General features: G+C 41.4%; 1 protein-coding gene across 1 annotated transcript in view; it reads left to right on the forward strand.

Annotated features, from left to right (window-relative positions):
- Window positions 1-23,973, forward strand: part of fgf14 (fibroblast growth factor 14) — a 133,117-nt gene that overhangs the window by 1,000 nt on the left and 108,144 nt on the right. The window lies entirely within an intron of this gene.

Here is a 23,973-nt window from a genome sequence, read left to right on the forward strand (position 1 = left end):
GTAATTAAATTCAACAACGTAAAGCATCAGTGAGCAAAGAATGTGTATTTCAACAGGCTGCTATATGGTGGAAAAGCCCCAGGTGGACAGCATGTAGTGCGGGCTACTTGTTACCTCATGTTGTGGGTTTAAAGATGATGTGCTCAGCAGCAGTACTGTTCCTCCACACTGCAGCTGCAGTATAGTAGATCATCATCATACTGTAGCGGGACTATTTTGCCTTGCTGACACTGCAGGAGCAACGACAGAAAACACGGTCTACTATCAGCTTCAAAAATAGTGTTTTTACATCATTTTGCTAAACAGATTAACCTAGGTTTACTCTCACAGTGCAGATGACTGTCAAACCGCAATTAGCTTCAATCGGCTTATTTCACGTAGCAGTAATCTTATTTCATTTCGTGACTTTTATTTTGATAGGGCACATACAAGTCACGGAGCTAACGCTAATGAGCAGTTTAAGCTTAACTTTGAAAAAACCGTCGCAGGTCTTTTGAAAACACTTACCACTATTATGAATGCATTTTTTTAGATTATTCAAAGACTCTGCTAAACGTCTGAGACAGAAATATTCAAGGAGCTATACAATAAAGACAATTTAAACAGGTGTGCCAAGTTACATATTGAACCGTTAGCCAAAATGAAAAGGAAGCAGGAAGTGGCATTACGTCGTGTCTTTCACTCGCATCATAAAACACTGACAAAAATTACTGATTTAATACACATTTTAATTGTATTGATATAAAATGTATACAATACTTATAATTTAATATTGCTTTTAACTCATATTATTTATATCCCATTATATGAATAAATTGCGTTTAAGCATATTTGTTTTGTAGTAAAGTGATGTCACTTCCGGCTGCCATCTTTGTTTGGCATAAGGAAGCAAAGTCAGACGCAGGGATGTAAAAAAGGACAACTTGGACTGTATTTACAAAGAGTTAAGCATATTTGTTTTGTAGTAAAGGGATGTAATTTCTGGCTTCTATCTTTGTTTGGCACAAGGAAGCAACTTCAGACTCAGGGATGTAAAAAAGGAAAACTCGGACTGTATTTAGAAAGAGTAAAACCTGTGTCTAGTTGTAGCAAAAGAAAAATCAGTTTAAAAGATTTGAGAGAATTGGGAAATACATCTCCAACACTGTGGTAAGTCTTGTCACTCAACCTGTGAATTTTTCTAAGTTTGGGAATGTATTTGTGCATATGTGAAATGTAAAAATGCTGATGACATGAAAGGCTCAATAAAGCCACAGTACGCTCAGGGGGAAATGACTGACTGACTGCTGCTCAGTGGAAAAGCTGCATCAAGACACTAACTTCCCTAACTGGTGCTCAACACCATGCAGCCAATCGATCAAAGCTAAGACTCACTGTCAGGTGTCTCAGATTTGAAGCCGCGTGCCTTCACAGTGAGAGTAGCCTACTTTTACCTTGTGTAGGCTCATTATTGAATTATCATAAAGTGATGGTGTGGGCACAATCGTCAGGGTTTGTGCTGAAGCGGCAGTTAGAGCCAGTAGCTAACTGGGAAATGAAGACTGTGTCAGTGGGATGCAGCACTGACTTTCTTATGACTTAAAACTGCTAACTCATTAAATGCACACTGTCAAACAAATAACAAAACAGCTACAGAGGTGCCTTAAACAACCTTAGAGGATTTTGTCTTACCTTTTTTTTTTGTAGCAAATCAGACAATCCTCTGTGTGGCCCTCTGTCAACAGAAGCAGGTGTTTACAGTGTAGTGCTCACTAGGCCTGAGCTGCAAGGCCTAGATATAGTGCTCCAGCTCTTTGGCTTATTTTTAGAAACACAACATAACTGAGAGAACACAAGAGAGACTAAGCCAACTGAGCTGTATCAATAAGACTGTTAGTATTGTCAACATAGAAACATCTGTTTTATAATTCAGATATTGGTATTGTATCTCTTTCCAAATGCAGACGCAAACTTCAAAGTACTTACCCAACATCTGTACAGTCGGTGATGGAACTGGATTTTTAGCCGATTATTGTTAATATTTACCCGTCAGGGGCAAAACGGTCTTGAGATCATTTTCCATGTTTCTATCTGTTGCTGTTGTTGCTGATCATAGGTTATATGTGTGTGTCAGTTTGTCTGTAGATGCCTGTGATAATGTGTTTCTATATTTTTAGCAGCTGTAAGTGTAAGATAGCTGAGTTGGCTTAGTGTCTAGATAAAACCAGTTTTTCTTAAACAAAAGAGACATTTGAAGCCTCAGCTAGATTACGGCTACCAAAAAGCTTGTATCATTTCAGGCTTCTCCAACATCATCAAATTTAAAGTGATGCGTCATGGCTTAATGATGAGGTAGTTTCAAAATTCATGCTAGTGCTTTTAGAACCTACATGATTGTGAGCCTCCGATGATTTACCAGATATGTCAACAAAAGATAAACTATTTAGCTTCATGATATTTCTATTCAGAGTTGTTTGTCCACTAATTAGGAAGGAGGTAAATATTCTCTCTCTTGTGTCTTAGTTTTCATGTACATTTAAGGTATGGAGTAGCTCTTTAAACAGGCAACATGGTTTTATGTGGAAGCTAGATGCCATGGATGCTCTGTATCTCTGAAGCTAAATGGATAGCGGATGGCGATGACAGCTGATGATTTAAAGCATCTCCTCCCTTTGGAGTGATCCACACAGAGGCTGTCGCTTTTACTTCACAAGGCTTTGGATGAGATAAGCCACAAAGAGATGTTGCATTCTGATATAAATCATAAAGCTTGGTTTATCTTTAAGCGCAAAAAATAAAGCCACTTCCCTAAACAGTTAATATTCTAAACCATGTCACTGTTTTCCAGCACAAATCTTGTTACATCTGTGGTAGATTGTCCTTAGGGTTGATAGTCTAGTGCAACTGGCCAACCCTTAATGTTCCGGCTTTATTTCCCAGTGTGAGTACATGGGTTAGACATTCATTCATTAAGTCAATTAAGTAATGAACTATCTGAGTTGAAGGGCTGGCCTAACCCTGCAGCCTATGTAGCATCGGTGATTGTACAACTGACCTCATAATTTTTCATCTTAATCTTTGAGAACTTCTTTGATGGATCATATAACTTTGATGAGTAACAGGGATATAATGAGGGCATGCAAATGGTGAAAAAATAACTGCAATGTGCAATATAGACTGACAGTTGTTGGGTGCTCACTGTAGAGTATACAAAAACAGAAGACCGAGCCTCTTTGCTTGTCTTAAACCTGCATTCTGTCTAATGGCCAGCAGGGGGAGACTCCACTGGTTGCACAAAGAAGTTTGATTGCATGAAACCTGATAACCAACTTCTCGGTTGATTTATCACCTTAGTAAACATTTTCTCTTATGAGTTTATGGTCTCAATTGCTAGTTTTCTTCAATACAGCATGGTATTTATTTTGTTAATCATGGTCACACTTAGGCTGTCAACCAGAATAGAGCTGTAGCGATGTGTTATCCTCACTTCTGGTTCCAAAAATCCAAGCTAGAAATGCCAAACTCTACATTTTTTTATACAGTCTGTACCTCACTGACATGTCTTGGGCTCTCTGCTTTCATAAAGTGTTAAATGCTGTTAATATAGTACGCATAGCCCGGGTGCTCAAAGAGCAGATTTGCAGTAGAGTTATGAAGTCAGTAGGCGGCTTCCTCAGAGAAGCACAGCAGTGGTCCGTTCACTGACAGCAGAGTGACAGTACAGGTCACAGAACATCCAGGCGTCCACGTGAGGACGGTTCATAGCATATCAAGTGAAACTGAACTCTATTAAGTGTGACAGAGACCGGGAAGCATCAGCGCTGTAATGCTGTTGCTGTGTTTGCTCCGTGGGTATACCGGAGCTTTAACCCTAAGCTGTAGCTTGACCTCACACTCATGAAGCTGTGACCCGGGATAATTTGTTTAGGTCTCTGGCATGACCGAACATATCAGCTGTGGGAAGACTACAAGCTTGTGCTGCTTCTAAAAACTGAGAGCTCGCTTTAATTTAGGGCCTGTTAAGAATAAAAACAATGAATTTTTTGTGTCTCATAACATCATAAAAACTGTGACGAAGTTGAGTTATAAATAAACAAAAGGCACATGATTGGACAATACCAATATTTTATGTGTTTACACGGTCTGCAGGTTTATGGCTATAAACTGGAGTTATCAGCTCATAACAAGGCTGTTTGAATAACACTGAGTGCCTCTTGATAAGGAGCATGTTCATGTGCCTAGAACCTGTTTGCTATCATATCGAGTTAATTCATTTTCTCAGTGTAAAATATCCCCTTTACTCGCACTGTTCTTTGCTGAGCAGAGGCTTTTACAGTGTAATCTGAAATTACATATGCACTTTAATAACTCACATTCATGCTGCTGTCTCACCTCCGAGCACGAGCAATACATCTCAAATCAGCTTTTTCCCCCAAATCATCCTCCCCGCTCGAGAAGCCCGACTTTTTACACACAAAAAGCTGCATGATTTATTTGTGTTGCATACCCACGCCAGTTTAATTCGTGCTAACAAAGAAACAGCAGTAATAATTAAAGGGGCCGGGTAAGACTCAAACAAGAACTCCTACAATTAGAGTAACAGCAGGGTTTGCTAAAAATATCCTCCTCCAACCACCGTGGCATGTTGCTAGGTTTCATACAGAAACATTGCAGTAAGTTTGTAGAAGGCTCGACTGCTGCAGCTTTTTTTGTGATAAGACAGCAATATTTAAAAAACAGGCCTTTCAACAAATGCTCTCACATTTATACATGTTGCATCGATAAACCTTTTGTTTCACGATGCATACGAAGACCAAAAAAAAAGAGTTCTTAAATCTAGATGTGTGAAGGAATGTTTTGTAAAAGGCATAAACGCTCTGATTCCTGTTAAGCTTCTGTGATCATGTAAGAGAGACAAAGTCGCGTGTAGCTGCAGAGGATATGTCACAGGTCAGCAAAAAAAATTAATCCCACTCTCATCTCTTTTTTTGGGGCGTTTTTGTGGCAGCGGCATCATCAGTTTTCACTGTGAATTAATTTGGCCTGTCTCTGTCCTGCTCTTGAGAAATATGACCCGCAGGGGTGATGAGATTCAACTTCCTGGCTGCAGTTTCACCTCACTCTGAGAGACAATCAAGTTTACATACAGATCAGCTCAGATGAAGGTAAATACTGTGTATGTATAGATGGAAGGAAGAGTGCTGCAGAAGGAAAGGATTAAATACATCTTAATTTCTGTGAAGCATCTCCCAGGATGCTCTGGATACTTCCCAGATGCTCCTAGTTGCAGCGGCAACAGGAATGATGGGACATGCGGTCCTGGCTGGGTGCCTCTTAGGGTGACTCTGGTCGCAGCATCTGCAGGTGGAGGGTTTCTCACTCCCTGCGTGGACCCGTCGGGGTTAGGGGCTGAAGGGGAGACACCATAAACCATGGATAACAGCTTTTGTTTGGCTCATAATCTCATGTTAACCATTCATAATTGGAGGTTAATGAGAATATGTTTGCATCCCAATAAAAAGTCACGTGTCTTTCACAATACATCTTATCTCTCCAATAATCATTGAGGCACATCATAAAAACAGCGTTCTATTGTCTTTTTTCTGCATTCACTTGCACATTGTATTATTGGATTAAAGCTGCCATAATCAATAGTCTGCAACAATGGATCAAATTACTTCAGAAAAGTAAAAGTATTCTTTAAAGTGACAAACTCACAAATATTAAAGTGGTAATCTTGAAGATTTAGTTCTCTTTGGCGGCACCTATGGCGATAAACGGTAATTGTGGGCACACACTTCCCAGATATCCAGACAGTGTTGCATGTGTGACGTCCACGGTTGGCTCCGGTTGTAACTCTTGATTTTCCTCTCTGACGGTCGCTTTCCTTTACAGACTGTTTTACTTCATCTGAGCGTCGAGTTCGTTTCTTTTTCTTTGGATTTTCACTTATTGTTGAAGTTGTATCTGTAGTCATCAGTCTTTTCTGTGTTTGTTCAGCCATAGTAGATTACTGTTTACTCACAACACTTGCAGAGACCGGAAAAGCAGCCGCTTAGCTCCGCCTACCTCTCTGGCAGACCAACCACTGCTGGGTGATGGAAAACGCGTCACTAACTGGGCGCCGCTTGTGATTTTTTTCTGCGAAAGTCGCCACAGACACCCAATCTGTAATACTGCAAATGCAGAGGCTTTCATCAGTGGGCCATAGGCTCAACCACTATTGTGTTACCTCATTCAGTGATAGATTGTGACAATGAAAATCCTCGAGATTATTACTTTAAGTACCTGTCTTTAAAGGTACTCTGCTCTGGAGACAGCTTCTATGTTTTGGTGCCCATGTTTTAATGTTTTGGTCTCACAAGCAGCAACTCCAGTCATAGTATGCAGCTGTTTTCAGCAAAAAAAAGCACTAGAAACACTCTGTACACGACCTGCTCAGCACCAAACATCCAACGCACAGATTTAGCAACTACCTGGTGGACATAGTGGAAGCATTTAGCAGTTCCCCTCAGGAGTTCGCAGCGTTGCGTTTACAGCGTGTTTCTGCTTCCCACAACATTCAGTATATAAAAGACAGGAGTCAGTTTAACAAAGCAAAGACAGAACGTTGTCTACTTTTCAGAGCTTGTTTGTTTCTAACATGATTTGTCTGATCTTTAAAGCCTGCTTGACTATTGTGATCCAGTGTCTGCCAGCTCATGTGGTCAATAATGGTTTGCATTTCAGTTAATAACTCAGTGAAATTGTCGGTCTTTTTTGTGTTTCAAGCTAATGGTGCGAGGAGGCAGCCTTTTACTGTAACTTGCACTTAGTGGATTGTTGATTGATACAGTAATATTGTCCCTTTGTAGCCGTGGTAACTGCTTTAAAGGTTACATCTTCCTTGGGTGGACCATCTAATGCACTTTTCCTGCCGAAAACATGTTGTTAAGCTAAAAGGATAAAAGGATGACATTTGTGTCTTGCTCAATGTTAGTGTAAAAAAACACAATTGTTATAAAGCAAACTGAATACCTGACATATTTGTAGCAGCCTTGTTAAAGGCCAAACAAATATGTTGTGAATGAACAGCGAGTAGATTGCGGAGTGAGGATTAGTTGATTGCTTTGTGATTTGAGTCACAGACACAGTTTGCTACCTGTGGAGAGAGAGGCTGCTGAGGAGCGTCATGTGGCAGAATGAGAATTGCAGCGTGTGTAATGTGAACGATGCTGATTTAGCAAAATGAGACGGGACGTATTATGCATGTATTTTTTTTATTACGCTGTCTACGTCCCACTGAGAAAGCTCATGTAACAAATGCACAAAGCATTTGACACATTTTCCGGTCCTCACTTTCCGGCGGCAGCTTCGTTTCTGTGTCTGTTGTATTTGACACAGACGGATGGAATTGGCAGTTTGTGAATGGGTTCTGACATCGTCTTGTCTTATATGAAGGAAAAACTTCACATGGTGTAATTAATTGTTTCTCAATTGTCAGTTTTATGAACTTTCTCGTCCTCGAGCATTTTGAGTCATTTAAGGTCACTCAGGCCAAGAGTGATACGTTGGGCGCAGTGCTTTGATGTTTCACTCTAGTCAATTTCTAATCTCAAGACACCAGAAATACAGTAAAGCTATTTAAAATACAATTTTACATCTGTACTGTACAGTATGAGCAGGCATTAAGGCTGTAAACAGCACTGCTTTAAAACAATGTAAGAAGAGGGTGCATCGTTGGGGCTGTTTCGCTTCAGGCACCAGTCAAGCAATGAAATACAATCCAGGAAGAGCAGTGTGTAACAGATTCATAAATGTAAAGGCTTATCATACACTTAAAACACTGCCTAATTCCTAATTTACACAATATTTAAAATTTTACAACAATTTAACACTGTTGTTTAACTTTGATGTATGATGTGAGCAGGGCCGGCTCAAGGCACAGGCAATATAGGCGGTCGCAGTTGCCGTCAATCTGCCGCTCTCTCTCTCTTGCTTTCTCGACCGCTCACTCACGGCGCAATTCCCGACACACGTTACAACGAGAGGAGAGGAGAGATGTGTTCAGGTCCAGGTGAGAAAAACTTAAGAGAGAGAGAGGAAAGAGTAGATGGCAAAAGGTGCAGCAGTGCAATGCATAAACTCTATCGTAACAAGACTAGGTGAAAACCTAGTATGTGGCTGATCGCGTCAGGTCAATGTACGCTTTTGTGGGCAATGTTTTACAAGGACTGTCCTTATGAGGTTGATGGCGTGTAAAAGCAGGTGCGCGCTGCAGACGTAGGTGAGGACAGCGGACGAGCAGCGGAGGAGTAGCCCCGCCTACTCCTTGAACAAAGTATCCAGAGCCGTATAGACAGAGAGTCGCGTCAGTGGAGGTCCAATATGCTCCATGATCCGCCATTGCGATGTCCCGACTCTCTCTCTCTCTACGGCTCTGAAAGTATCGTCAGTCAGTCCCTTAGTCAGTTATAGACTCGTATGTAGGGTTGACCCCGGCGGTCAGCCAAAAAGTTTATTGTGAGTGTCTATGAATGAAGAAAGACCTTTTTAATATTACAGTAAACTAATGGTAACTCATGAATTTCACATTTTTCCAACTTTAGTCAATAACCTAAATGTTAAATTTTAGCACTTGAGCTTCACGTTTTTCAATGTCAAATCTGATAATCAGGTCCCGTCTGGATAACTGTGTTGCACAATGGTATGCAATATAAAAAAATTATATCCAAAAAATTTATATTATACCATTTGCAATGTGGGGCGCCAGAGCTGGCCCTGGATTTGAGCGACTAAAGCATCCTGACTGAAGCACTTCCTCTAAAATCGCATTTCAAAACATCCCCAAGAGTGGTTTGGAACTGGTGAGCAGGCAAAAATATAATTTCATGTGATTTTTTTTGCTGTCCAAATTATCTGAGTACAACCTGGTTATGCCAAAAATGGATTTAGGCCTCGCAGTTGGAACAAGGCGATGATGTGAGGGAAACCAAGAGATAATGTGATGGTAATCTACCAAGAATGGGCCTGCTTGTATTAAACTGGATACACCAAAGTCATGCCTTTTGCACCTAATTGACCCTAAGCCTCTGCCTTGAACTGCCACTGTCCAATTCTGCTGTACGTTAGCAACCGTAACTAGGCAGATATCCTCAAAGTTTAGAGGGGGGTGTCATATTTATCGCTTTTCCGAAGCCAAACACCCGAGAGGAGAGATGTCGGACATGGAATAAAAATTATGGAAGACAGTCAACTGGTCTCCGCTTGCGATCGTGTCTGGCCTTCACTACCACCACCGATGATATCAGCACAGCCTTTATTTTACCAGCCCTTGGTTTGTGCCATTGGACAGGATGTTGTTGGGCTTTCCTGCTGTGCTTTAGGAGATCCAGTGTTTGGATCAAGCCCACGATATGAGAGCAACATCCTGACGCTCTTTAGACAAAATAAAAAAGTGGGATAATTTAGTTCTGCTAGCAGTGGGCTAAAACATGCTAGATAATGAAAGTTACAGGGAGTCAGAACTAAACATCAGCTTAAAATAATACAATATATTGACTTACCCTGCTGTGCAACAACATTGTTGTTCCTGTATGATTGTCTCACTTGGTTTTATCATTTTTTACACACACTTGTGCACACACAGATCTTCTGGCTTGTTCTGCCTTTTGTGACTCCAGTTATTAGAGGTCCAAGCTTATCCTTTAACTGATGTTATATTGTAAAACATTCAGTACTTTTGTCATTATCTCTATCTTAAAATGGAACACTCTGGTGCAAGTCTGAACATGAAAATAGTCCATGTAACATTCATTTCAAGGACTTCCTGTGTTCACTGACCTCAGTACTTCATAATTGGCCAAAGACATTCACCGTTTTTAAAGCTCTATACTTTTCCAGGAACACTGGGAAATTGAGGCATATCTCAAAATAGCCATCACAGGAGGATATAGTCCGTTATAGTGCGTGCTTTTCCCAGCTTGGTTTTCTTCCCAGTTTCTTCTGGAGCCTCCATAAATCATCTTGTAATTTGGCTCATCCTCTGCCCTTAATAGCGGGAGCTGTGTGACATATTCCCCACCTGTGTGAGTAGCAGGGGTAGCAGGTTCTCTCTTTGACACATGACCACATCTGAACGCTCACTACTTCAAGGATCCCAGAGGATTGGACACATGATAGCTGCTGTGGAGCTGCTGTGATTTTTCCTGGAGCTGCTGATCCCGGCTGATGCACTGCTCTCCCATTCACAGCAAAGTGACAAAGTGATGAGGGAGGGATGAAGAGCAGGAGAGAATATTGCAGTTAGACTGTGAGATTACTGATTTAAGGGACCTGGAGTTTGAACAGTTACAGCAGAGTTGACACAGATGCATGCATTCGTCATGTTTACCCAGAATGCACGGTGTCAGAAATGCCCCTGTGTACACTTTGATGTTATAGCAGTGAAAGAGGATTTTAGGTTCAGGTTGTGCAACAGTTGCTGTGACAGTCCAGTGTCCAGTCAACACATTCAAAACCCACAATCACTACTGAAATGAACGGACTGAAACAGATCAAAGCGTTGTTGAAACTTAAGCTGTGTCCCAATCCAGGGGCTGCAGCCGTCGAAGGAGGCGGTCTACAGAGGATGAGTCACTCATAGCCTGCATAGACCGCTGAAGCTGAACTGAAATGAGACGGTCTGGTCTACGGAGGATTTCCTGTTTGCGTCACCAGCTGTTCCTGCCCTTACCCTTGCGTCACCGAGCGCTGCTCCTGTCACCTAGCAACAGGTAGCTAGCATGCAAAGTAGCTAGCATAACTAACATCACCTAACTTAACCTATCATTTTAAAGAAAGAATTTGTTTCTAGCTATTTGACTTAGTTGAAACCAAAATCTTCTACATTTAAAAGTGAATTCCTCGGCTGCGTAACAGTCCGCCGTCTCGTTTGAATTGGTGCGCAATGAATCTTGGGATACGATCCTTCGTGGCCCGGGAAAAGGAGAACGCATTTGTCGGCCGGATCTGAATGAGCCTTCAAAATGGGACCGCCTGTGACGTGCTGCTGTGACACAATCTGCCTTCAAATACGCCCTTCAAAGGCAGCAGCCCCTAAATTGGGACACAGTTATAGTTTTGTCAGATGTGACCTGCTGGTTGACATCCTGGTTATTTTTTTATTTAATTGTAGCTAAAAGTTTAAATTCTAAGGGCTAACGTTGTGACATTAGCAGCAACGTTGTTCCCAGGGGCCACCAACTGAGTGAAATGACCCAGTTGTATCATGAGGAAATAATTTGTTGCGTTTGTTTGCCGTATCAAAAAATGAATAAAACATGCTGTTTGAGTTATTATATCCCATTTCTCATTATTTGGGGCAGGTAATGCATCTACTTTAAAAATCCCTCAGAAACTGAACACAGCAGGTGGCCAGCTTCCCTCAATGTTCTGAGATCAGTGACTCACCTAGAAGTGTGTGGTCCCCTGGAAATACAGCAAGAACTGGACTTAAATTGGGACCACTTCCTGTCTCCCACGCAGTCCTTGCTGCTATTAGCATTTGAACTGTTACTTCCTGAGAACTTCCTGAGTACCATACTTTTCTGTATATTGCTGCAGTCTTGTTTATTTAGGTACCTTATTTGGAATTCAACTGTAAGAAAAACATCCACAGATATTTTGGTACCGTTGTAGATTTAAAATTTGTGTTGGTATTTTGGCCAAAGCCGCTGTTCTGCATGTCCTCCTTCTCTCGCTGTAGCCCTTCATTCAGTGGCTCCATTCACCCCGTGCTAACTACATTACTCTTAATAATCCTCTCACCAGCTGACATTTCCTCTTTAGATTGAAGGCTGATATGATTATAGTGGAGATCTTTTAAAGGGAATATTATAGCTCCTGCTGACAGAAACCCTGGAGCTCTATAATTTCAGTCATGCAAGTCAACAGGAGACGCTGAGTGGTATGATCGACGGTATGAGGGGTGCTAAGTGGTCATCAGAGGCACAAATGTGGCATAACATAACATATCTATGATCTACGAACTTTATTTTTTATTTGACGTCATATCATAGACTGTAGAAATAATGGACGTAGCCACTGTGATGTCACCCATTGGTTTCTTGACTAAATGAAGCCAAAATACGGCTGCTGCCATGTTGGCTTACTGGAGCCTGAAGTGACCAAATTTGGATGAGAGGCCAGTGGTTGAAAAACGCCATCAAAGCTAAACAGTCTGTGCCTGTGACTTGGGGATCCATTAGCCTTTGAATGAGCTAGTTTAACTTTCTCAGGAGATACTGTTTGTGACGATGACTGACTGCAGGTGTTTATTTATCAGACTAAAGGAGAAGCGGACTCGCTACTCGCTCACCCGATGACATAGCAATGGGTGAACGACAAGTAACGGGAAACTTAAAATAACCGGGGTAAAGCCAACAACTTCCAACTTAGTTACTGGCCGATGATTAAATAACTGTTTGATAGTCAGTTATAGCAAGCCCATTATATCTGATACTTAGTGCTAAAAATATATCAACACAATAATACTAGCATTTAAGTCACCGAAAAGCTGGAGCTCAGACTTCCTGCACGCCTAGAAAGTTCCATAAATCCCACAGAGAGAGAGAGACAGATTATTTGTCCAAACTTTGAATGAAAAAATCCCCAAAAGTCTCCAACAACACAAACAGGCGAAGTTAAATTCAGTTACTGCGTGTCTGTGTTGATGTCTAGCAGACAGCCAGCAGGATCCACCTGTCAATCAGGTGACCTGGCCCCTATAATTTAAGGCTTAAGATAATTAAAACAAGTGTGTGTTTCACCCCCCGTACAGTTATCTTGAACAGTAAAATTAGCTGTTTATAACAAAACCGTTTTTTTTCTACCAGGCTGTAAACATGTTTATTTCTGCTGTAGAAATGGCCATTTTCCCATCTGCCATAATGTTATTTCTTGGTTTCTGGAGCCCCGAGTGGCCACTCGAGGAACTGCAGTTTTTTGCACTTCCGCATTGGCTTCATTTGTCATCACCGGAGGTTGCCACTTGCATCATATTTGCAAAAAAGAGTTTACCTGCTTATATTAGACAACAAGCAGGTGAACTAATCAAGGATGGTGAAATGATCCGTTATAGGAATATGATGCACAGCAGGTTTGCAGCAGGAGGACAACCAGACAAACCTCAAGCTTAATAGGAAATATGAGTAGTAAAAGAAGTGCAGAAATACAGATGCAGATGTGCAGAAAAATATTCAATATAAAACAGACTAAAAGTGTGGAAAATAAATCTGACAAATCACTGAAGCAGGTTATGGAAAAATAAAGATATAGGGGAAATGGTACGAGGAGAAATCCAAATGTATGTGTCATTTTGCTACAGATAAAGATAATTTAATATATATAGATATGCTAGTGAAGCCTGTTGCTATTCTACTTGATGCTAAAGTAGAAAAATTCCCAGCCACCTCGGGTGTGCGGGCTGACAGAGAGCTGACTGAGCCCATGTGTTATCAGTAATATTGTTTCCAGTCCGTCATCTGCGAGTGGAATATAATGCAGCCACATTAGCATGTTGCCGCGCTGCACATCGTGAAGCGCGGGTCATGTTCCCTGTGGCGCTGATGACAAGAATGTAGCGTCTTTAACCTTTATCAAACGCACCAGACTGAACATACTGGCGTGTGTTTGTGTTACCGAGCCATAGTACGTGTTACTACAGATCCTGCAGCCAGAGGCACGCTGCTAAACTGATGGCTCTCTGCTGCACTGCTCGAGAGCGATGAGGACTGTTGGAGGGAAGCACAGAGCGAGGTCAGCCGGGCCTGCTCCTGTCCTGTGCTGGAAGTACATTTTAATGATTTGATTATGATTGATTGCTGATATGATTTCATGACTCACTGTTGGCCTGGAGCTCATTTATTACTGTTGTCCATCATCTGAGTGGGCTTCCTACTGAAGGCACAAGCTGAGCAGGAGGCTCTCTCTCTCTCTTTCTCCCTCTCCTTATGGCCAGGGTAGAGTAAGGTAGAGTATTACCAAAGTCTGTGCACAAGGTTTACAGCTTAATTTAAAGGCACAGTGTGTAATTTCTGCCCATGATCTCTCAATCAAAACATCATCAAGAAGCATTTGATTCCTTGGGGTTGTTGGCTTCATTGTTAATTGTTGGCTCGGTTAAAAAGACAATGACGGTTTGCACATGTTTTACCTGTTGAATGGATGTGAAATGAAAAGAAAGAAAAGAGATACACTGAAATAAAGAGGAGTCAGATTTTGAATGGCTCAGTATAGTTTCATGTGTTGTTCAGCTGCTTTTCCCTCAGGCTCTGACCTTCTCTGACACACTGTATTTTACTGCTTCCATGGCAATGTCAGTGTTTTTTTCCCCAAGTAAATAAGGAATTCAGTCGTGGTTTGTAAATGTGTTGAGTTCTTGATGTTTTGTTTTGCTAGAGAGCTTGGTTTTTTAATTTCTTTTTACGTGCTGTAGTGAAACAGTGTTCTGTTGTCGTTGGCGGAACCACCTCTGTTTCTCTGGGATGTCTGTCTCAGTTGTTATCTGTGTTTCTAGTCATAAGCTGTCAGTCCGCATTGACAGCTACAACACATTCTCATCGAAGGTTGTTTGGATCTCATACAGATGTGGTAATCTCTTGCACATCCGAACCGAAAGTGTTTTGAGGTACCTACGGTATAAGCAGCACTTTTGTGGTACCAATCAGCACTACTTTCAAGGTACCTGTTAGCGACTGTTTTGAGGTACTGATTATCCGCAGTTTTGAGGTACAGGTTAGCAGCACTCTTGTGGTACCTACAGTATAGGAAGCACTTTTATTGTAACAATCAGAACAAGTTATAAGGTACCTGCTAGCAACCATTTTAAGGTACTCATTAGCAGCATTTTGAGGTACCTCAAAGCAGCTGTTTTAAGGTACCATTTACCTACTGTTTTAAGTTACCTTTTGGTGATTGTTAAGCTAGCCTTAAGCAACTATTTTAAGAGGGTTAGGGTTAGCTCTTTACTGGCCTTTTTAAAGTACCCTTAAGAGTTTGTTTTAAGGCACCTTTTAGCCCTTAGTGCATGGTTTAAGGTACCATTTAGTGGCTATTGTAAGTTACCATTGAGCTACTGTTTTAAGGTACCCTTTAGCCCTTCAGTGCTTGTTTAAGGTACCATTTAGTGTCTGTTGTAAGTTACCATTTAGCTACTGTTTTAAGGTACCCTTTAGCCCTTAAGTGCTTGTTCAAGGTACCATTTAGTGACTGTTTTAAGTTGCCCCCTGGTCTGCTGTTTTAATAGCTTTTTTAAGGTACTTTAACAGCTGTTTTAATGCGCCATTTACCCACTGTTTAAGCTACCCTTTAGCCACTATTTGAAGTTACCATTTAGCAACTGTTATAAGGTACGTTGTAGTGTTTTAGGGTATCCTTTAGTAGCAGTTTTAAGATACCAATTAGCAAGTATTTTAAGATACCCTTCATGAGCTTAATATCTGTACCTAAGTGTTTGTTTTAAGGTACCCTTAAGTGGCTGTTTGTTGCCCCTTTTTACCAGAAAGACTGTCCTACACGTGGTTAACGTAAAACAGTCCCATTTTGGTTATGCTGAGGTTACTTTTGTATTCAACCATTATCAGCCACCATCCTACACCATCCTCTTTTTGTTGGGCCATCATGTGGTTGGTCCAGGATCCAGACGTCTTTGAGTGGGCTGTGTTCTGTTAGGCTGCGTTTAGAACCACTTTAAAATGTAGCCCTGTAGTTCATTTGAATGAGGCCAATTTGTTGATGCAGTAGGAGTACTGGCAAATAATGCAGGCCCCCAGTGCCCACTTAGAAGAGCCCTACCTGATGATCAGGTGTTTGAGGGACCTTCTTTTCAACATGGAGCTTTGAAACACTTGGGCATCTCGTGCTGCATTAAACACAGTTAAACAAAGTCCTTTCAGCTTTTGTTTGATGTGATTCATTCGTGTCATTTGTTGAATATCTTCGCTCAAGCTCATACTTAAGTAATATTTATCTTTCTCTTTTTTCATTCAGTCTTTCACAGTTTCACACATGCACACTGTCTGTCTCACCCTGTCTGTATCAGTCCTCTCTCTGTACAGGGGTCTGTCTGTGCAGTGCTGGAGGTTGTGTGGTGGCTACGGTATGCTGTGTAGATTTTTGCTGCAGTGCAGCAGGCAGCATTGTGCTGCTGCTGCCTCTGTCTTTCTCCTGCTCTCTCTCTTGCTCCCTCTCTCTCTCTGTCTCTCTCTCTCGTTTTCTGTTTGCATTCATTTTTGTTTACATTGTTTGTGATTAGTGGAACTCTTCCAAACAGTTTTGCTGTGAAAGAAGAAGAAAAGAATGGCATTAGCCCCAAAGCTTTCGTCTCATTCATCACCTCCGGCGTGCCCAACGCTTTGTTGCCTTCCCTTCTCGTCCGGGGACTTCGACAGCTTTGTCAACATTTCCTATGATGACCTTTTGGGAGTTCTTATTTTCGCACTTGTTTTCACCTCTTGCACATCCCTGTCTTGGAGTTCAATTCCCACAGTTTTAGGCCGGTCCTCCCCCTGTGGCTGTTTTTCCTTTATTCAGACACAGAGAGAGGAGAGAGAGGGAGGGATGATGGGGTGGGCTGTGACTAAGTAACCTGTTTGTGGTGGTGAGTGCTGGGCTCTCTGTGCAGAAAGGCCAGTTGTTTGCAGTTATACACACTAGGCTAGAGACGGAGGAGCACTCAGGTACAGTGTGTCACAGAGCAGACAGACACGGCACCAGGGGACAGATGGGAGGCTGAAACACTCCTGTACAAACAACATGTAGCTAAACCCACAATATATTTCAGCAACCTTTTTGTTTGTTTCTTACTGGCTGTCTCGTGTCGTACAGGCCGTAAACACATCGAGCTGCCATTTCACCAACACCATTTAGCCTCGACGTGACAGCACTTGACATTTCTGCAAGCTTACGTCCAGCCGGCTGAGAAAGTGTCAGCGCTATCTGTGGGATACGGTTATCTGCATGTCTGGTTTGGGATAGGGTGGCATGGGTCTTCACAAAGTGGGTGTCAGGCGAGGTATGTGTGTGCGTCTACGTTAGAGAAGGTGGCCATGCTCGTGCGATTGGGTTAAAAGGTTGTGTCAAGCTCTGCGGGACATCATGAGGGGCAGCCGTGCAGAGGAGATGTTTATTGTAAGTTGTATTAAATATATTGGCGAGGTAAATTAAGAGTTGGTCCAGGGTAGGCTTCCGCAGCTAGATTTATGGAGGCAAAATCTTTTGCTAAGATTGTGGAGCGGCGTTTACGCAAGGCTCTGAAGGCTGAAGGGGACCATGGTGAGTGCGAGCTTCGCGAGCTATTGGATAAGAGTGTTTACACTATTATTATTAATGTTATCAAATTAATTCTATGAAACTATTAAGCTAGTTTCCTTAATAAGTAAGGGGTATTGTACAGTAAGCAGGTTGTTACAGCGGAATAAAGCCTCAGCAATGTGATGCAGGTTTTATTTTGCTATAACAGACCGCTCACTGTTTATTGTCATGCGTATTACACGACTAAATTACGCTATTAAATAAGTTAATCATTTAGCTTTTAATGGGAAATGTTTTTATTGATTTCCACTAATATAATAATCGTCCCTTCGACTTTGGAAGTTGGGGTAACTCTGGAGGCTCCTTAAAATCAGTCTACTTAGCGGCTATAACTCACATTAAACATTTCCAATGATGGCAGAGTGAGAGCAGGTAAACAGGACCGCATAAATCAGCCCAACAACTTATTGAGGTTTTCGTCCCTTTGTTGACACTTTCTTATAACTTCACCAGTCTTCAAACACTGTTCTAACCCATACCGTGTTACCTTAAGTGTGTACTTCATGTGTCTACTTCAATTTTAGCAACTTCTCTGTCATCCAGCCTTAGTTTTTTTAATGTCTCTTGCTTTATCTCCGCCTTTTTGCCACACTGAGGCTGGGCTATCACAGAATTTACCAGACTTTTTTCTGTGGATTGATACGATTGGAGTTAATCCTCCAGAGTCTGTAGAGCTGTATCTTTACCAATGATCTGTTCTTCATAGCAAAGGTCTGCTATAGAGAAATAACAGACTTGGGAAAACCGCAATCAACCAATTAAAATCAAGTACTTAAAGGCCACTTTGCTGATTTTCAAACTCAGTCCTATCATGCTATTATGGGGAGCTAATGCCATTATGGTAGAAAAAAATTGCAATTTTGCTCTGTGCCTTTGGAGGACGCTTTCCGCTTCTCCAATGGGCCCTGGAAAACCCCCACCAGACTACGTAAAACGCATCATCTGGTGGAGGCCAGGAAGCTTGCTAAAGTACACTTCCTCAATCTAGGACGCCCGCCCCCGATGTCACGTTTCGTTCAAAATCTTCAGGTTTGAAATGTAGACTGCAGACCTGAAGATTTTTTTAGAAGATCCACCGGTATATTCTCATCATATTTCGGATTCTGTACCGCTCTGACCTGTTGCCTGCAGCGAAATGATAGCATTTCACTCCAGCGTCTCTCACTGGGCCGTTCCTTTCAGAGGGATGCAATAAACGCTGGGTGTTGTAGGAATGTAGAATGGGTGAAACCACGAGCTGTTTGTACAACTTTCTCCACAGCTATGGCGCCAATTTCAAATATTATTGCTTCTATCGATTACAGAGAACACCAGCTTTGACTGACAGTGGCTTTTTCCAGGGGCTAACTGCTACTTTAATGCAGCCGTGTAATATACACAAATAACAGACTTTGGAATGCTGTAATTGACCAATCACAATCAAGTATTCTATTGCTTTCTAATAAATTTACACATAAATATCGTTACAGTTAAACATGGTGTTTTATTGGTTCACAGCGTGAGTGTGATCGACATGAATAGTCTGTAACATATTAAAGAAAAGTTCATATGATGTGAACTCCACATGAGCAGGAAGAGTCTTATCAATGCAGTCTGCTTTCACACCAATAAAACTAATCACTGCAATGCAGATGATCAAACCTGAAGGTCACACTTTGTAGTGTGTGTGTGTGTGTGTGTGTGTGTGTGTGTGTGTGCGTGCGTGTGTGTGAGAGAGCGAGAGTATGTTTGCATGTCTATGTGTGTGTGCGGTTCACTCTCCCAATTATTTTCTGTGCAGCAGCATGCCAGAGAGGGTGAGGTAACTTCATTATGTATGCAATGCTTCTGGAGTTTATTTCGTATTATTTGTCCTGCATAAAATATGAACCCTTTTTGAGGCCAAGCGAGGAAGCCGAGATGCACGGCTGTGGATCTACGACTCCTCTTCTCTTTTTAGTCTGCAGTCAGGCCTCAACAACTCACCCAACATGTCGTGTATGAATTCCTCTTTGATAGCGGCTAAGAAAGCAGTCCCTGTGGTAGACCTGCTGTTATAGCAACAGAGTCACGATCCACGGGCTCCAAGGCCAAACATCATGGCTGCTTTTTGTGATGCTCTCAATAGAATCATCTCCTTATTCTCGCTGCTAGAAGAGTTATGTAACAGAGCAGCTCAAAGCCAATGTTGGAACACTTTACGCCAAAGTATTAACAAATAAAAAACGGAGCTGCGTTTAAAAGAGACTCACCAGATGTGATGTAAAGACAGATGAATTCCTGCTGCTTGTAGACAAGTGGGAAGTGGGAGGTTTGTCACCTGAATTGGCCAACAATTTCTATCAACATACAGCAGCATTGTTACTCTTCTTCTGGACTCTTGCTTTGTTGAAAAACGACAATATTTACTCTGCCTTCTGTCTAACAGCCATGCAAGTGTTAAAGTTGAAATCAAAAGAGATGTTATGAACACCAATATGTGGCCCACCATAACCAATTAGTGTTATAAGGGGTATTCCTAATGATATTTTAATAATGGAAAACATGCACAAATGTGTCCAGTGACATGATTGGTCCCTCCCCCATGACACACAGGACCTATGACCTATAATATTTTCATATTCTGTATTATTGGCTACTGCAAACGCCAATCAATATCTGTGACAAGTCCCTCCCTAACTTCCTGCTTTTAAAGGGAAAACATAATGCGAAATCAATTAGCACTCTGCTAGCAGTTTCATGCTAACTAGGCATAGAACTGGGGAGAAAGTGTGTTAGATAGACAAGATAACCGAGCAGCTGTAGGTTGACTTTAAAAGGGGGGGTATTATGCTAATTTCAAGCTTCATATTTCACTCTGTGATACCTGTGGAGTAGCTTAGCATAATTTACAGTTAAAACAACTCCTCATGTTTCTCACACTGGTGCTCTGTGCAGGCCCTCATACAGCCTCTGCCTGAAACAACTCAGTCAGCTCTGTCCCTTTAAGAAACCCCACTTTCTTCTGATTGGCCAGCTCTCCGAAGCCTGCTGACATCACAAAGTGCAGCGTGTCGAAAAAACTGTGTGAAACCTGGCGTTCACAGCAGCCTGCAGACTGAGCTGAGAATTAGGAGGATTACTCCAACATACTTTACCTACAGGTTTGAAACTTCACCCATGTTTAGTCTGGACATCCAACATTGAAAAATTATATATATCTGCGTAAAATGTGAAACAGCATAATACCCCCTCTTTAAAATCCTTATTTTTCAGTCATTATGCTTGTGTTTGCAAAGTGCACCTCTCTGTGAATTACCTTTTAGTTGAGTAATTGTACTCTCAGACAAACAGAAATGTGTTTCTGTTCCTCTCCCTTTTTTCCCTCCTCTAAAGTATCGTCTTACACAGTGTTGTTATATTGTGTCATACTGCAAATGTATGATTCATGACCAGGGCGACCAATCTGTGACTGATCAGCTGTATCGATTTTTAAAAATCAGCGGGTAAAGAAGCTCTCTGGAACAATATGGATCTGCAGCACTGAGCAAAATATGTATGTGATTAGGCTATATAAATAGGACTGCTAGCTTCAATTTGCTAAATTTCTACATAAACCCAAAGTGAGGGTTCAGTTTCTGGGTTTTTTGTTTCTACATGCTCAGAGTGAGAAAAACTCCAGAGGATGCTAAATGCACCAACAACATCGTGTTCGTTATTTAAAGAGAATTTCTCTGTATCTTTTTAGATATATGAGAATGAATTATTAAAAACCTTGTTGAAAAATTGATCATAAAACCCCTTGGAGCAATAATTCACAATGTTTTAGACATTTTTAAAACAACTTTGAGTCTCTCAAAGTAAGAAAAATATTAATAAGTTGCAATGGTCTAGTGATTTATAGATGCCATACTTTTTAAGTTTTGTATTTCACTAAAAAGGATGGTCACATAAAGAGATGTGTGTCCTATCTTTGATGCAACACAGATATATCCTTTTGGCTCCTGCCTTTATTTGATAGGACATCTGAAGATAGACAGGAAATGTGGGGACTAGAGAGCGGGGGATGACATGCACCAAATGATCTGCGTCAGGGACTGTAGCCTTTGTATATGAGGCCTGCTGAGGTAAACCAGCGCCCTGCAACACAGATATCTTTTAACATAATATATGGTAAAGTGATTCAATTATGTTTAAGTTCCACTTTAAGAGTTTTAAGCATTTTTTGACGATTACTAGGAAATTCATATTGTCCCATACCTGTCAGGAAGGCCCAACAAAGGACAATAAATATCTTTCAAGTTGTGCCATTTGATACTCTCTTATTCGACACTTTTATACATGTAAATAAGAACATTTAGTTTAAGAATTCCAGCCTCGACTACAGACATTAACTAAATAGACTTTCATGACGTCAGCTGAGCTCTGCAAACCTTCAAACCATGTGCAAACATAAAAGGCTTCTCCATGTGTTTGTCAGGATCGTACAATCCTCCTAAATGGAACGTTCTGGCTCTTTCGCTCGCAGTAGTTGATATATTTACCAATTTTCCGTTCTATTGAGTTTGTGTTTATTTGGCGTTGGGGAAACGTACAGTGTTACAGAGACACAGAGATACAAATCGAAACTGTCCGTAGCTCTAAGTATCTCTCTTCTTACACTCCGTGTAATTGAAACTCTGTGGTTTGTTTCAGAATCTCATAAGATCTGAGGGGAAACAGAATATAAGATTACAGCGCTGACCTAATTACCTGACCTCCTCATGCTATACATCTTTGTGATATAACCTCCACACACTTTCCAAGGAGATCAATAGGAAAGCACTCACGGTGAACACTATTATATTCTACACTGCAGTTAATGATTTGTAAGATAAAGTTACATCATGTTAGTCCACTGACAGTTTAATTACATTTACATTAGGGCCCACGATAATGATAATATCACGATACAGCGATTCTGCAATAATATATATATAGTGCAAGACAATCAGACAATGATATCTGATTAACTTCTTCTTTGGCAAATTAATTTCTGTTCACGTTACCCTCATTCATGTCATGAGCACCACCACGAGGAGTCATGCAGTAGTGACGTGGTGAGCCAAAATCGCAGGGAAGTCTGTTTAGAGCGCCAAATATTTGTAAATTAAAATATCGATATTTGGTGCCAGTCTGTCGATCATTGTTTTGCACTAGTCAGGATGATGATATATTGCCGTATCTATATTTTGTCCCACCCCTAATTTACATCTACTATAAGTTGTTAGTTGCTTTCAGTGTACAATATAAGTACGAGACAGCAATAGAATACTTGATTGTGATTGGTCAATTACGGCATTCCCAAGTCTGTTATTTGTGTATATTACACGGCTGCATTAAAGGAGCAATTCACCCCTGGAAAAAGCCGCTGTCAGTCAAAGCTGGTGTTCTCTGTTGTCGATAGAAGCAATAATATTTGAAATTGGCGCCATAGCTGTGGAGAAAGTTGTACAAACAGCTCGGGGTTTCGCCTATTATACATTTCTACAACACCCAGCATGCATTGCGCCCCTCCCTTTGAAAGGTACGGCCCAGCGAGAGACGTTTGAGTGAAATACTACCAGTGAAAGACATATCGCTGCAGGCAATGGCTCAGAGCGGTACAGAATCCGAAATACGACGAGAATATACCGGCGGATCGTCTAAAAAATCTTCGGGTCTGCATTTCAAAAATGACGATTTTGAACGAGACATGACATCGGAGGTGGGCGTCCTAGATTGAGGAAGTGTAGTTTAGCAAGCTTCCTGGCCTCTGCCAGACACGTTTTACGTAGTCTGGTGGAAGTTTTCCAGGGCCCATTGGAGAAGCGGATAGCGTGAATACCATAATGGCATCAGCTCCCCTTAATAGCATGATAGGACTGAGGTTGAAAATCGCCAAACTGGCCCTTTTAAATTAAGGAAACGAGAGGTAGACGAGTAAGAGTGAGGTGTTAATTTCCCAGCTGGGAAAAAGGAAGCAGCTTCTTTTGGAGGCACATTAGAGAAGAAAGGTGAAAAGCGACTCTATCCAGCTGCATCACATGACAGATTGACTGAAAGAGGAGTCTTTAGCAAAAGATCAATAAAGCAAAGAGTCAAATTTTTTGTCAGTATCTTCACAGCTCTCAGAGGTCACTGCCCTGCTGTTGGTGTAAAGAGAGAAGTGTTTAAACCTTTGCTATTGATACAGTTGTGGGCGAACATAGCTATCACCTGTTTGCTGTTTAATCCCTCTTATAAGAATTTGAAGAAGCTGCCTGAATCACAGGAGTAATGTAGTGATAGACACGCTCTGAAGAGAGGCGATCACTTGTGAAATGTCGTGTAGTACGGCCGACCCTGGAGGTTCATTAATGTTGTCACAAGATGGTTTGTAGGAGCTGACAGATCAGCCACGTGTCACTAATAGTCTTCTTTGATTACACCGACGTGGGTTAACGCCACATTTTAAGTTGATTAATGTTGATTATTGGGTCAATTTCCCAACCTTCCTCTCAGTAGGTTTGTTTAATGTTAAACGTAATTAGTATAAATGAGTGTCTAGATGAGGACTCATGAAGAAATAGTTAAACATCTCAGAAATCTGCCAAGTCCTTCTGTGCAGTGCAGTCTTGAGTATCAAGGCTTTCATACGTTCTTGAACGCACCACACCTGGTAACCTCACTACCACTTAAAGTTTT

Source organism: Semicossyphus pulcher, unplaced genomic scaffold (genome assembly GCF_022749685.1).
Source record: "Semicossyphus pulcher isolate SPU_LCO1_2020_fin unplaced genomic scaffold, fSemPul1.0.p SCAF_15, whole genome shotgun sequence".
Taxonomy (NCBI): Eukaryota; Metazoa; Chordata; class Actinopteri; order Labriformes; family Labridae; genus Semicossyphus; species Semicossyphus pulcher.